Here is a 15,946-nt window from a genome sequence, read left to right as displayed (position 1 = left end):
GGGCTTGCATAAATATAAAAGGTTTCTGGAGGTCTCGTCAGTTACGTGGAATGTACAATTTGCTTCAAAATAGCCTGAGATAAACTAGCATGTTCAATGTGTGCTGTTCAGAGATTTTGTTTAATAGCGTCACCAAATAATGGTCTGCTTTTATTTTTAGTATTAACATTAGTAGTGATTTACCTTCTCCTAGTATTTTTTCCCTTCTTTCTGTCTATGTTTTACTTTGTCCTTTGGTCTGAGATATCTCTGAGGAAGGCAGCAGACTACTGCTTTTATTCTAATAGAAGCAGACTCCCTTCCTAAAGTTTGTAAGCCTGGCCCAGCAGATCAGAGAGCGGTGGACCTTCCCTGGAGCTTAGTCCTACAGAATGAGAAACAACACACAGTCGGGGGAACATTTCTCAGATCTCAACCAAGAAGCACAGGTTTAATTTCTCCCCCTCAAGTTCATGCTCAGATATTAGCATTGAGTCTCTTGTCAAAGTGTTCTTGTTTAATATTTTAACAAAAAAGCAGCCAGTCATTGATTCATCCATTCAACAAATATTTATTCAATCTCTCTATGTGTTCCCAGCCTGCCCCCTGCCTGCCCCCCCACCCCCGCCAAAAAAAAAAGTACCATTGCTTTTTAAACCAGAGACAAGTTGCTTGGGTGTTTCGTTGTTGTTTTAGATGAGTAATTTTCAAATTGTGATTCACTCTTTCTGTCAGTTCCATGGAAGGAAACCCTGTTTTATTAATTTTTCCACTGTAGGCTTCTCAGTGTAGGTAGATGAGAGAACTCTAAGCAGGGATTCAAGTGTCATCTCAGGAAATGAGCCTCGTGATTACTTCAAGTCTCAATGATTTGGAGGGTTTAAAATTTGACCACTTCATTTGGGTAGTAAAGAATCTATTCAGCAAAACTTGATTATAAAGCACTTCAATGTACCATGCCCCCATTTCTATTTTATGCCAGATGACGTCTCCCATGTATGCTCTGAGGCACTGTGTGTCTTTTTCAGACTTATAAGAAAACCTATCATTCAAGGCCAGTCACTTAGTCCCTGGTGTCAGTATTATGGGCTCTACTGTCTCACTTTATGAATGAGGCTGATCTCTGGTCTCACCCCCAATTGAATTTATAATTGAGAGATTAATCATTTCTACTGTTTGCTGTTGGAGATTACAGGCAGTAACAGTTTTTGCCACAGTGATGGCTCAAATAGTAATAAATCCTGGATAAAACATTATGATCACATAAAAGTTAATTCATTCAATAAACCTTTATCGAATGCCTGCTGCATACAAGGCAAAGTGAGAATATGTGGGTATGGGGATCTCAAGGTGTGAATGAAAAATAGATGCGGCCCCAGGGGTTGATCACCATGAATAGAAGAAAGTCTGGAATCCAAATGGAAGATAACTGGCGTCTGAGAAATATAAGCAGAGTGTTTAAGGAAGTTGGGGGACAGGGATGATTTGACTTAAATGATTTGACATTTAAGATGTGCAGAGGTGGCCTTCTCTACAGAAAGAGGGGCATGAGGCAGATTTGCCTCTCAGCAGCAGAGGAGGCATTTGGTCTGGCAGTGCTTGTGTGACCCGGGCCCTGCGTGGGGAGGGCGAGGCTCACTTAGGGGACAGAACCCTTTGGTAGGGCATGGTCTTTAGATGTCTGTGAGAACAGGGGCTGGAGTGAGAGATGGAAGTCAGACTGGGGTTCTTGGATGCCAGGATAATAAACTTAAATTCCATCTAGTGGGTCATGAGAAGCCATGAAAATCTGCAAACATACAAAACCATTAGGGCTAATACCCTGGCATGGAGCATATACAACATTTATTTAAGTAAGAATAATTTAGCAAATATCTTTATTCTAAAATACTGTAGAATAAGTGTGATGCTGCACTATTGGTAATATAGCTTCTTATTACACGGTTCAAATTATTTAGATTTTTTTAATTGAGAACATATCCTACAATAATACATAGCAAAGGAAAATTCTGCTCTAACAATATGGATGTTAATTTTGACTCTCATTTATTAGCCATAAAAAATTCCACTTTCAAGAAAATATTTTTCACAAATTAGGTGATTAGATCCTGGATCTTTTAAATGTAATTAGAAGGAACCCTGAGACTCCATCTCCTGTGTGCCGCTTCTGGACACACCCCACCCCCGCCCAGTGTGTAGAAATCGGAACCCCTCCCTTGCTCCTTTATGGAATAGTAGGTACTTTCCTAGGATTGGCTGCTGTTCCTGGAGAAGAGACAACAGATAATTTAAAATGTCTTAATTCACATCTATATTTTGGTTGGCATTTGTGGGCCAAAAAGAAATTGTAAATGGCCTTGGTCAAAGAACAACGATCTTATTTAATACTTGCTGAATTTTATACTTTTTTTTCCTTTTTAAGGCTGGAATTGTGGCTTCCATGATAGGTAAGGGAGCACAGAGCAGAGAGAAATCTAAGGTTCTTTCCCTGGAAAAATATTTTAAGCATTATAATAGAATATACTTAGGAAGCTGATCTAAGACTTTACCTTTAGAAGTTGAGTCTGGCAAATGTTTTACTTACACTTGCTGGGGAAGATTTATAGAGAAGTGAAATGTACTGATATACTTCTTTTATAGATAGGGCATCTGGAGACTGTGTGTAAGGGATGTATAAGGTAATAGCAACAAATTTAATAGATATTAAAAATTTTAAGACAGTAAATATAAATACATTGAATATGAATACACAATTCGAAAATAGGTCATACTTGTCTATTAATATCTATTTCTTTGTATCGAGAGAGATTTCCCTCTGAAAGCCTAATGTTATTCGAGATAATTTTTAAAGATCTAAGTATTCTTCTTTTCCTATTAAATAACATTATAATGAGAGTTCAACACTTTCACTTAGTAAATATCCAACTGGGAATGTTTCCGCAGTTTTTTTAGTAGGAGAGTTTTCACAAAAGAAGTGTTTTTCTTATTACCAAATTAGTTACTTTGAAGTATCTGGCAGATTACATCAGTCTCTTATTTGAGTTGGTACTTCAAGAAGACATCTATTGTGCATCATTACTGATGCATTAAATTGGTTATTTATGTTTCAAAATCTAAGCATAGTAGAATCTTTTGTATTTGCCTTCGAAGATTGCTTTTACAGCAAAACATTCTGAAATGAGTAAAGTTGTCCTTTTGGGTTAGGTGATGCCTCACTGGAGAACCTAAATATTTTAGCCTCTAACCACCCATCTCCTTTTTAGCAGAATGTGAGAAAACTGTGTAAATTACTTTATATTTTAAGGAATAAATTGTTACATATGATTTGTATAATTATAGTATAATCACAGCTAAGAAAATAGGGAAGACAGGTGGCATCACTTGCCTCAAGTACCGTCTGCAGAATGTTCGAACAGACAGAGGTTAAAATACACTGCGTCATTTTATTACCATCATCAGTTGGAACCGTGGTCTCCTCTTGTGGCCACCAAGACCATATAGTTATTTTTATAATTGAAATTATAGCTAAACCATGTATTGAAATTTTTTTTAATGTGATGCTTTTTTTTACTTATATTTGGCTTTATTTTTTAATTACAGTTTACATTTGATATTATTGTAGTAGTTTCAGGTGTACAGCATAGTGGTTGGACCAGTGATTTTCTTTTTCATCTCATGGTACACATGAACTAATTACTAAAGTTATGTGGCACACCAAAAAGTACATAATATTTTTTGCCAGTCTGACAAAAAAGTAGGTATAATTTTGATTTGTTCACACCAGATGGCTATTGTGTTGGTTTTTGTCATTTTTTAATTTGACAATCTAAAAGAAAAGAGGTAAATGCTTCTAACTAAGTAGGTATTGCATGTTTTAAATCCTTTTGTGGCACGTGGGTTGAAAATCTCTGGGTTAGACAATCATATGTATTGGAAATTTTGTTTTCAGGCTTCTATTAAAAAATTTGTACAAACGATAAAAAGCAGAGGACCAATAATATTTTTTGCTAATCTCTGGCAGAAATGAGTCTATTTAGCTAAAACTTTCCCACAATTTACTGTGTAACTCAATACAAGTACTAATTTAACTTGAGGAATGGTTAAAATTTTATGCTTGTTTAGTGACTGACTACATACTAGGCCATATTAGTGGGACAGCTAGACCAGCAGAGAATAGGGCTCATGTGTTTTTGAATCCCTTAAAGTACTGAGCACATAGATATTATTTAATAAAGACTCGTGATAACCTGACTGCTGAATTCCCTAAGAAAATAAAAGATAGGTCGAATGAAGGCACGGAGTCTCAGCCGCAGAAGTCATGAGAGCACAGGTCTATGCACTCGCCTATGCACTGCTGGCCTTAGCCAAGGAGGCCATTGCTTCCCATCAGAGTTCTTCCCCACCCTGTGGTCTAGAGCCCACCTTGTAGGATACTCTGCTTCTTCTAGGACTTGGTGTCCTAACACTTGTCATCTGCCTTTATCTTCTCCGATGGTTTCTTTCCTTCAATTTACAAGTATCTCCCTCATTCTAAAAAAAGTCCCCCCCCAATCTTTCTTTTTGAGCTATTACATGGTTTTCTTCCTTTCCTCAATTGCCAAACATTTTCCCACATTCTTCCTTCTTATTCACTGGTAGACGGTCAGTGAATGTGGTATGATTTCCATCCCAACCTCCAGGTTGCCCCCAGAGTCATCGCTGTGCTACTAGTTGCCAAACACCAGAGCCTGAACTCAGCCCTCACCCTACTCCACCTCCTCGAGATTGCTTCTCTCCTTTGGGAAACCCTCTTTTGTCTTGACTTATCTCTTCCTTTTACTCCTTGTCTTCTTTTGGCCCCTTTAAGGCTGTTCTACTCATGTTTTATCCTATGTGCCTCAGCTCCTTTTGTGTCCTGTCCACTTCCATGAGTTGCATCATTGTCTACATTTTGATGCCTTCCCAATCTCCATATTTAACTGACTCCTTATCAGCATGGGTTCTCCAGAGAAACAGATCCAATTGGGTTGGGTATATATGTAGAAAGATTTTAAATAATTGGTTGATAAAATCGTGGGGGCTGGCAAGTCCAAAATCTGTAGTTTAGCAGGTCCGAGGGCTGCCACTCAGGCAGACTCTGTGTTGCACTTTGGATTCTGAAATCTGTAGGACAGGCTGGCAGGATGGAAATTCAGGCAAGATTTCCATTTCATGGTCTTTGGGCAGAATTCCTTCTTCTCAAGGAAACCTGATTTTGCTCTTAAGGTCTTCAATTGTGTTTGAATGAGGTTCACCCATATTATTGATGATAGTCTTCTTTACTTAAAGTCAATTTATTGTAAATGTTACTTACAGCTACAAGATACTGTCACAGCACCATCTAAACTAGTGTTTGACCAAGCATCTGGACACCACCCCAGCCACGTTGATATATCACACTCCCTTCCAGCTCCAGGCTATGTTTCATGGGATAATTGGAAGACATAGAGAGTGAGATTTGACTCTTGGTTCTGATTCTCACAGGCTGTGTTACCTTGGGCAAATTTCTTAATCTCCCCAAATAACAATACTTTTGTTTACAATAATTATTGTTTTATGTGTTTATAATTCATTCATTATATACTTACTCTTTTTATACCACCCCATGCCTATCATAGTGCCAATTACATAAATACTTGATGAATGAATGGAATGCACAATGAACGAAAACAGGAGAAAGGTGTCAGTTTGATGCCACCCAAATGGAGAGTTAAGATTCAGACTTCAGAATCAGATTAAAAGTTCTTACTAACAAATCCCTCTGGTTAAAAGTAAATAAGCTTATATACTTTATGTAATATGCATGTATCTGTGTCTGTGTTTATTTAGTTATAAAATGAATGCAGGCCACAGTGCATACACTCCATGGCCACGCATGCAGCAAACACTGAACCTCCCCTAGCTGTTCACTAGACATGGGCCACTCAGCATCAAGAGTTTCCCTGATTTTGCCCTTGCTCCTTTCCTCACTTGGCCTCATGTAATAGATAACTGACTGGAGGAATTGTAGGTGCCTATGTATGGCATAGCCATAACCTTTACTTTTTTTCCGTCAGAAATGAAACATTATTATGTGTTAGGCTGGTTCTGCTGAATGCTCCTTAAATAATAAAAATCATGTAGAAACTTGACTTCAAATGACATGATTTTATCTTATATGCAAATTTATAGACACAGTATAACTTAAGCTAGTTATTAAGGAATAATATCTTGTTATGTTGCTGCCTATAAACGTGAATTAATACCATCAACTTTCACTGTCTATAAAGCTGAGATAAATTTTAGAGATTTGCAGAAACATCTGTATTTTGACAAAACATGTGGATGTCTTATGTACTTCTTTTTTAAAAAATAGATATTCTGTTATATAATGGCTTACAGCAATACAGAAACACTTGAGTGTACTATAATTATTCTCATAAATTTGAGGGGAAAACAAAAGGCTCAAGACGTCACAGTACTACCACAAAGTACATTTATATAATTTTTGTAAAGTTTGGTATAACAGACCCACAAGCTAATTGAGATGATGTTTGATTGTACCCAGAGATAACTGACTTGCAGAGGCCCTTTGCAGGTCTAATAGATCATTGAAAAGTCATCCTTTGATGCAAGTAGGTTCTACTCAAGTCTTTAAATTATACATTTTTCTCAATTAGAACCTGCATATCATCACCTGTTTTAATGAGCATGGCCTTTCCCAGTAATAAACTGACACTAATTGATAATGACATCTATTATTGAATATTGATTTGCTTGTACTATAGTTCACTAATATAAAGTGTTTTAATAGTCTTAATAATTTAGGCTAAATGAAACAGCAGAAATTAAACTGGTTTTTTCACTATAATAGTAGTTTTGGATGTTTATTCATTTGAAAGACAGTCCTAATTCTCAAGATTACATAAAGATCTAAGCTTCAGATTAAGGCCAAATCTGCATCATATACTATGAAATGGGGATTTGGCAGTTAGTTAACAGACTTAAGCCAATTTAATAGATTAAGTAATCCACTCTGTGGGCTTGAGTTCAGAAGATAATTGCCAGTTCTTTACTTCTTAGTGATTGTTAGAGTTTAAAAATGCCAGATGAGAAAGGAAATTTCCTGATGAAAGTAGATGTTCCATGGATGCATTTAACCTGTGGTTTTCATATACTTGTGCTGAATTTTATACTAATTCTGTTAATATATTAACTTTGACAAGAAATTAGTCATAGAGTTTTTAAAACGGAGAGAATTGTTAGTTACTGTCTGGATTTGTGCTGTCCAGTATGTTGACCATTGGCCATATGTGGCTATTGAGCTTTTCAAATGTGGATAGTCCAAATTGGGGTGTGTGCTGTGAGCATAAATTACACATGGGATTTCAAAGACATAGTATCACCAACCCCCCCCCCCAGAAAATCTATAACATCTCATTAATAATTTTTATTGAGTGGATGTTAAAATGGCAATATTTTGGATATATTGGATTAAATAAAATATATTAAAATTAATTTCATCTGTTTCTTTTTACTTTTAAACATAGCTATAAAAGTGACATGAGGCCCACATTATATTTCTGTTGGATGGTGGTGATCTAGATAAACTTATTTTATTTATTTATTTTTAATCCTTACCTGAGGACATTTTTTCATTGTTTTTAGAAAGATTGGAAGGGGAGGAAGGTAGGGAGAGAGAGAGAGAAACATCCATCAACTGCCTTCTTGTATGTGCCCAGACCAGGGATTGAACCTGCAACCTAGGTATGTGTGCTGACCAGGAATCAAACCTGTGACCTTTTAGCCTATGGGAAGGCACACCAACCAACTGAGCCACTCCAGCCAGGACTAAACTCTTTCATTCTAAAGATGAGAAAATTGAAACCCAAAGAAGTGAAGGAACTTACCCAAACTTGCACAGCGTATAAATGGCAGAGCTCAAATCCAGGCTTCTCCAAACCTGATGAAGTTCTTTCTATCCAAGCACATTTCTCTCAGATGTGACAGTGAAAACCACAGACACATGCCTCCCAGAGTGTACACATCTAAGCATGGACTGGTTCCTGCAACGTGATCCTCTTAGTGTCTTGGGAGGCAATGTATGTTTATTTTACTAATGCCTTCAAGTTTCCACTTTGAGAAATATCATCAGAATGTTCTAAACATTCTTTTGGTAGCAGCTCTATCACTTTTGGTAGGCTTTGATTTTTAAAAATAATCACAAGTTATTTAGAGAGAATGGTTCAGTAATATTATTGTGACTGAAAGTCTGGCATTAAAAAAGGCAACTGTGTGGTGCATGTATAGGTGGGTGTGGTATGTGGGGAGTGTATGTGTGTGGGGTATGGTGGGCATATGTGTAAGGAGTGTGTGTGTATGAGAGAGGGGGTAGGGTTGAGGGGAGGGAGGGAACATACACTTGAGGTAGACAATCTTCTGAGCAGTTCCAAAATGGAATTCTGTTACTATATTAATCCATCATTGCTTCCATAGATGAATATTAATAATAAGACAATACTCATTTATATACATACTTTCTGGGATACTTTAATCACTTCTATGGTCAAATTCATTAGGTAAACCCAAGAATTAGCATTAACTATATGCAAATATATTTGAATATTTTCCTGTAGTAGTATATGATTTATTAAGAAACCCTGTTTTTAAATGTAGATAAATTAAGTAATGAAAAAAGTGAATTTTTATTGGCATTTTATCTCACAACTGGGAGATGACAATCTTACATTAGAGAAGATATTAAGTAAGGAATGAATTCATCTGTAAAGTAAGTGATATGTGTTTTTAAAAATAAGTTGTTAGAAAAAATGTAAATGCTTAAGAAAAACCTCTTCTGGCTCCTACTAAGATGGAGGTGTAGGTAGATACACTTCTCTTCCCTGCACAATCAAAAGATGAACAATGACAAGTTTAAAAACACAAAACAACCAGAACTGCCAGAAAACCGAACTGTATGATAGTCCGACAACCAAGGAGGTAAAGAAACATTCATCCAGACTGGTAGGAGGCGTGGAGATGGGAAGCCAGGGCTGTGAGTACACACAACAAGGCAGTGGATTGCAGACCAGGGGTTCCCACATTTGCATGTGGATAAGCCAGGAGGAACAACTGGGAAGCATGACAGAGTGCAACCCACATTCCAGTGCAGGGAACTAAAGCCTCAAAGCCTCTGACTGTAAAAATCTTTGGGGGTTGTGGCAGCAGGAGAAACTTCAAGACTCACAGGGGAGTTTGTTGGAGAGGCCCACGGGATTCTAGAATGTATACAAACCCACCCACCCAGGATTCAGCACCTGAAAAGGCACAATTTCCTTATGGGAAGTGAGGGAAGTGACTGAAAACAGGGCATGAGCTGAGCAAGTGGCATTGTTCCCTCAGACCCCTCCCCCACATATGTTATCATGATGCAGGGAAATGGGTTGCAGCACGCTGGTGAATACCTAAGGCTCTGCTCCTTACAACATAACAGGTATGTTCAAAGAAATATGGCCCAAATGAAAGAACAGATCAAAACCCCAGAAAAAGAACTGGGCAATGAGGAGATAGCCAACCTATCAGATGAAGAGTTCAAAACATCAATAAACAGGATGCTTACAAAAAAATGATTGAATATGGTCACAAAATGGAGGAAGAAATGAATGCTATACACAGTGAAATAAAGAAAAATAAACAGGGAACTGACAGTGAAGGGAAGGAAACCAAGACTCAAAGATTTGGAACAGAAAGAAGAAATGAACATTCAACCTGAACAGAATGAAGGAACAAGAATTCAAAAAAAAAAAATGGGCAGAGGCTTAGGAACCTCTGGGACAACTTTAAATGTGCCAACATTGAAATCATTGGGGTTCCAGAAGGAGAAGAGGAAGAGCAAGAAATTGAAAACTTATTTAGACAAATAATGAAGGAAAACTTCCCCAATCTGGCAAAGGAAATAGACTCCCAGGGAGTCCAGAGAGCTCAGAGTCCCAAACAAGTTGGACTTGAGGAGAAACACACCAAGACAAATCACAATTAAGCTACCCAAGATTAAAGATAAGGAGAGAATCTTAAAAGCAGCAAGAGAAAAGGAGACAGTTACCTACAAAGGAGTTCCCATAAGACTATCAGCTGATCTCTCAAAAGAGACCTTGCAGGCTAGAAGGGGCTGGAAAGAAGTATTCCAAGTCATGAAAGGCAAGGACCTACATCCAAGATTGCTCTATCTAGCAAAGCTATCATTTAGAATGGAAGGGCAGATAAAGTGCCTCCCGGATAAGGTAAAGTTAAAGGAACTCATCGTCACCAAGGTATTATTATATAAAATGTTAAAGGGACATATCTAAGAAAAAGAAGATCAAAATTATGAACAGTAAAATGACAACAAACACAACTATCAACAAATGTATCTATAAAACAAAAACAAACTAAGCTAACAACTAGAACAGGAATCACAGAAATGGAGATCACATGGAGGGTTATCAGTGGGGAGTGGATGGGGAAAGAATGGGGGAAAAGGTACAGGGAATAAGAAGCATAAATGGTAGGCACAAAATAGACAGGGGGAGGTTAAGAATAGTACAGGAAATGGAGAAGCCAAACAACTTACGTGTATGATCCATGGCAATGAACTAAGCTGGGAGGGGGGGATGCTGGAGGGAGAGGCGGTGCAGGGTACAGGGGTATAAAGGGGAGGGGAAAACTGGGACAACTGTAACAGCATAATCAACAAAGTATACTTAAAAAATATAAGCTTCTAATATATGACCATTTCCTATACTCATTAACTATTTAAAAAATTTTCTACCAATTAAATGGCAGAATGCTTTTATTTTATTGCTATATGAAGCCAAACATTTGTACAATTGAGAAAAAAAGCACATTGTATCACCCAGCCAAATGAAGAAAACCTTCTGAAGTCTGTTATGTGGTTTTTATAACCATATAACATATAGCATATTTAATTTGAATTCTGTAAATTATTGAATACTGTAACTATATTCCCATATGTACCATCAAATTTTATATATAGCTATATATTTGGTGCTTAGAATACATAAAGAGACCAGTCCACTTCTAGTTTGAATAAATCAGTTTCCTTACACAGTATTTTGGGCCATAGCCAAATGACCCAAAATGAGATACCAAGATGAGATACAAAGTAGATTTATTGTTTCAGTTGCAAATAAAAAGTCATACCCAACAAATAAGAGTATAAATTCTTTCTTTTATCAATGGAATATATTAATTTAGAAATAAGAGCACACTTTAGGTTTTTAATCTGAATATACAACAAAGGAACTCTGGGATTATAATGAAATATTCTTATACGTGATGCTGGAATGTTCTTCAGTATCTTGTGATTTGTTTCCCTCCATTTTATTGGCTCAACACAATTGGAAAAATATTGTTTTTCCTTCTGTAATCTAAAAAATTCAAAATACTACTTGTTAAAACTTTCCATTAAAATTTAAGATAGCACTATTTCTTAATAATTTTTATAGTTCTTCTTTCACTGCAAGTGGATTACAGCTTATTGTTCTAGATCATTTTTTAAAATATATTTTATTGATTTTCCATTACAGTTGTCCCATTTCCCCCCTTCATTCCCCTCCACCCTGCACACCCCCTCTACCCCATTCCCTGCCTTTAGTTCATGTCCATGTGTCACAAGTCCTTTAGCTTCTACATATCCCATAGTATTCTTGCCCTCCCCCTTGTCCTATTTCCTACCTACCATCTATGTTACTTATTCTCTGTACCTTCTCCCCCCTTCTCCTCCTCCCACTCCCCTGTTGATAACCCTCCATGTGATCTTTATTTCTATAGTTCCGCTCCTGATCTAGCTGTCCTCTTAGTTTGCTTTTGTTTTAGGTGTGGTTGTTAATAACTGTGACTTTGCTGTCCTTTCCCTGTTCATATTTTTATCTTCTTTTTCTTAGATAAGTCCCTTTAACATTTTATATAATAAGGGCTTGGTGATGATGCACTCCTTTAACTTGACCTTATCTGAGAAGCACTTTATCTGCCCTTCCATTGTAAATTAAAGCTTTGTGGATAGAGCAATCTTGGCTGTAGGTCTTTGGATTTCATGACTTGGAATACTTCTTTCCAGCTCCTTCTTGCCTGTAAGGTCTCTTTTGAGAAATCCGCTGACAGCCTGATGGGAACTCCTTTGTAGGTGACTGTCCCCTTATCTCTTGCTGCTTCTAGGATTCTCTCCTTCATTTTCATCTTGACTAATGTAATTATGATGTGCCTTGGTGTGTTCCTCCTTGGGTCCAACTTCTTTGGCACTCTCTGAGCTTCCTGGATTTCCTGGAAGTCTATTTCCTTTGCCAGATTGGGGACGTTCTCCTTTATTATTTGTTCAAATAAGTTTTCAATTTGTTGCTCTTCCCCTTCCCCTTCTGGTACCCCTATAATTCGGATGCTGGAACATTTAAAGATGTCCTGGAGGTTCCTGAGTCTCTCCTCCTTTTTTTGAATTCTTGTTTCTTCATTCTTTTCTGTTTGGTCATTTCTTTCTTCCTTCTGGTCCACTTGATGGATTTTAGTCCCAGTGTTGTTTCTATCACTATTGGTTCCCTGTGCATTTTCCTTCATTTCACTTAGTGTAGCCTGCAATTTTTCATCTAATTTGTGACTAAAATCAACCAGTTCTGTGAGTATCTTGATTGCCAGTGTTTTGAGCTGTGCATTCGATAGGTTGGCTATCTGTTGGTCATTTAGAAGTATTGGCTTTGGGACTTTGAGCTGTTCTTCTGCTTGAGCCATAATGTTTTGGTCAGGTTGCACCTGTTATCTATGAGGGGTGGAGCCTTAGGTATTCACCAGGGTAGAGTAACCCAGGTTGTTGGGTTGTGATGTTGTATGTGAGGGTGGGGTCAGAGAGGGAGCAGTGGTGTTTGCTCTGCTCTCTCTTGGATTTTAGTCCCCTCTGCTGCTTAGTCCCCAACAAGAAAGTTGGGCCCTTCTGGTGCTGGTTCCTGGGTGTGCGAGCTGTTGTATGGACCCTGTGGGTCTCTCCAACAAATTCTCCTGTGAGGCTATGAGCCTCTCCCAGCACCTCAACTCCCGAAAGTTTCTCCAATCAGTGCTTTTAGGCTTTAATTCCCATCACTGGGGCCCTGGGTTGTGCGGTCTGTCTCACTGCTCATTCCTTTGCCTGGTTTATCAGTCTGGATGAATGGTTCGTTGTCAGACTTCGTTACAGTTGAATTTTCTGTCTGTTTGGTTGTATTTTTGTTTCTAAATCTTTGTTGTCCTTAAACTTGGTTGTGTGAGGAGGTACAGTATTTCCACCTATGCCTCCATCTTGGCCGGAATTCTTCTCTAGCTCATTTTTTAAAAATCTTTGAGCCATAGATTTTAAATTAAAGTTGGCACACTAACTGCTGCATTTTCATATTGTTCCAAAATGTAATAAACTTCTATATTCAGATCAACTGATCAAACCAAACTAGTTTTATTTTATGTTTCCTTTTGACTTTTGCAATATGTAGACTTGAAAATTATTCAATCATTCTATCTTTAAGGAGGGTTAAATTTATCTTTATACAAAGATGAAAGAAATATCTATTAAATAGTGGTAAAGTAACAGTGTAAAAATGTTATTTTTAAAAAATTATACATGCTAACTAAATCACCTGCAATTCTGATTACAATACTTATTTCAATATTTGTCTCTGTAAGCATGTCTATTGATCTGTATTTTTGGGGGGCATACACTTCAAAGAAAGGAGCAGATGTCCATATACTGCACCGCACCCCCACCAATATAGCATTCGTGTCATTAACTTGAGTTCTATATTTATTTATGATTCCTTTTTTTCCTTTTGAGGTAAAATTCACATGTGATAAAATGCACAGATATTAAGTATAGCAGTTAACAAATTCTGATCATATGCCTGTGCAACTCAAACCACTAGCAAGATATAAAACATTACCATTACCCAAGAAGTTCCCTCATGTCCCTTTTCAGTAAATCCCCACCCTCACTACCCTCAAGGGCAGCTGCTGTTCTGGTATTTTTTAGGATACATTATCTTTGCCCATGCCAGAACTTCATATAAAGGAACTCATAAAGTGTGCACTTTTTTCCTGTAATGCTTCTTTTACTTAGCAAAATGTTTTTGATATTTATCCATATTGTTGTGTATATTCATAGCTTGCTCTTTTTTATTGCTGAACAGTAAGTATTTCATTATATGACCATGCCAGTTTATTTATTCATTCTCTTTTTGGTAGGTACCTGAGTTGTTTCCAGTTTCTAATTACCATAAATACAGCTGCTACAAACATATTCGTACAATCTCTTGTGGATATGTTTTCATTTCTCTTGGATTAGCCCCTAGATGTGGAATGCTGGGTCACAGAGTAGATGGCCAATATAGAAATCAAGTAGACTATGTAAAGGGAAGCAGGAGATGGAGAGGCTGTGTTCTCTCTGCCAAAACAAGACCAGGAACAGACCGTGGTACTGACCATGAACTGTTATTATCAAACACTGGGCAAAACTGGAGAGACTGAAAGAACCGTAGTGCCAAAATATAATGTAAATAACATTCCTGATGGATTTAAAGACCACATAAAAAACACATTTTCCGTGTTAAACCCAATTGACTGGGAACCAAAAGACCTGTGAACTGAAACTAGAAATATGTGGGAAGAATGTAAAAAGACAATGCTTGGAAGTAAAATAGAAAGAAAAATCTAAATGGTTGAGAGCAGAAACAAGAAAAATGGTCAGATGGGCAAGAAGCAAGAGCAAAAGGTGACAAAAGCAGAGTTTGAACCCTAAATACAGTTTTTAAATGACTACCGCATAGAAATAAAAAGAACTGCTACACTAGTGAATATGAGGAGCTAGAAGAGAACAACGAAGAAAAGGGAAAATGAGATCCCTAATGGAAGTTTCAAGAAGTAAAAGGGAAATTCAAAGCAAGGAAGTATATTATCAGACCAGGAGAAAATAAAAAGAAGGCGGACACAGTATGGTGAAAATATTCATAAGAGACACAAGAATGACATATCTTTGAAGACGGTTCCTGTAATTCTAGAAAGCGAAGTAAGAAGCTTCCCTAGAAGTATTGGGTAAAAATAATTTACCAGGGATACTGACAGAATTACTTCAAGCCATGAAGACCAAGTCTGTCAAAATTCCAGCTCTGACCAGGTGGCTTGGTTGGTTACAGCGTCACCCCATACACAAAAAGGTTGAAGATTCCATTCTCAGTCAGGGCACATACCTAGGTTGTGGGTTTGATCCCTGTTTGGGGTATGTACAGGAGACAACCAATCAATGTTTCTCTACCACATCTCTCTCTTCTTCTTTCTCCCTTCCTCTCTAAAAATCAATCAGAACATATCCTCAAGTGAGAATTATAAAAAAAAATCTAACAAGAATTTGTCAACAAATATGGAAAACAAAACAATGGCCTACATATTGGAAATGGCCAGTATGCATCCCAGTCCTCAAGAAAGGAGATGCCAAAGAGTGCTCTAATTCCCCATGCAAGTAGAGTGGTGCTCAAGGCAATGCAACAGGGGCTTCTACCTTATGTGGAACAAGAATGCCAGGTGTTTAAGCTTGATACAGAAAAGGAAGAGGCACTCGAGATCTAACTGTGAGCATTCCGTGGGTATTGGAGAGCTCCAAAGAAGTTTAGAAGGTTAGTCTCTTTGATAGTGTACTGTAAAGTCTCTGACTGCATTGATCATGAAAAGTTATGTGTTGCTCCTAAAGAGATGGGCAGGCCTCAGCACTTGATTGTCCTGGTGTGTAGCTTGTATTGTGAGCAGGAAACCACTTTAGGGACAGAATGTAGATAGAATGCTTTCCTGTAGGCAAAGAGGTTAAACAAGGGTACGTATTAGCTCCCTATTCAGTTTGTATGCAGAACATATGAAAAACTGGGCCAGACTCAGAAGGAGTGAAAATTGGAGGAAGAAATATCAGCAAATATCAGCA

The 15,946-nt window shown here is 37.6% G+C and overlaps 1 protein-coding gene across 4 annotated transcripts in view; it reads left to right on the top strand.

The window, feature by feature from the left end:
- STAU2 (staufen double-stranded RNA binding protein 2) overlaps positions 1–15,946 on the top strand; it is a 354,567-nt gene that overhangs the window by 257,947 nt on the left and 80,674 nt on the right. The window lies entirely within an intron of this gene.

The sequence above is a fragment of the Sturnira hondurensis genome, unplaced genomic scaffold, assembly GCF_014824575.4.
Source record: "Sturnira hondurensis isolate 20B ecotype Veracruz unplaced genomic scaffold, ASM1482457v3 Scaffold0025406, whole genome shotgun sequence".
NCBI classification, from domain to species: Eukaryota; Metazoa; Chordata; class Mammalia; order Chiroptera; family Phyllostomidae; genus Sturnira; species Sturnira hondurensis.
This window is presented reverse-complemented; position numbering and strand designations above follow the sequence as displayed.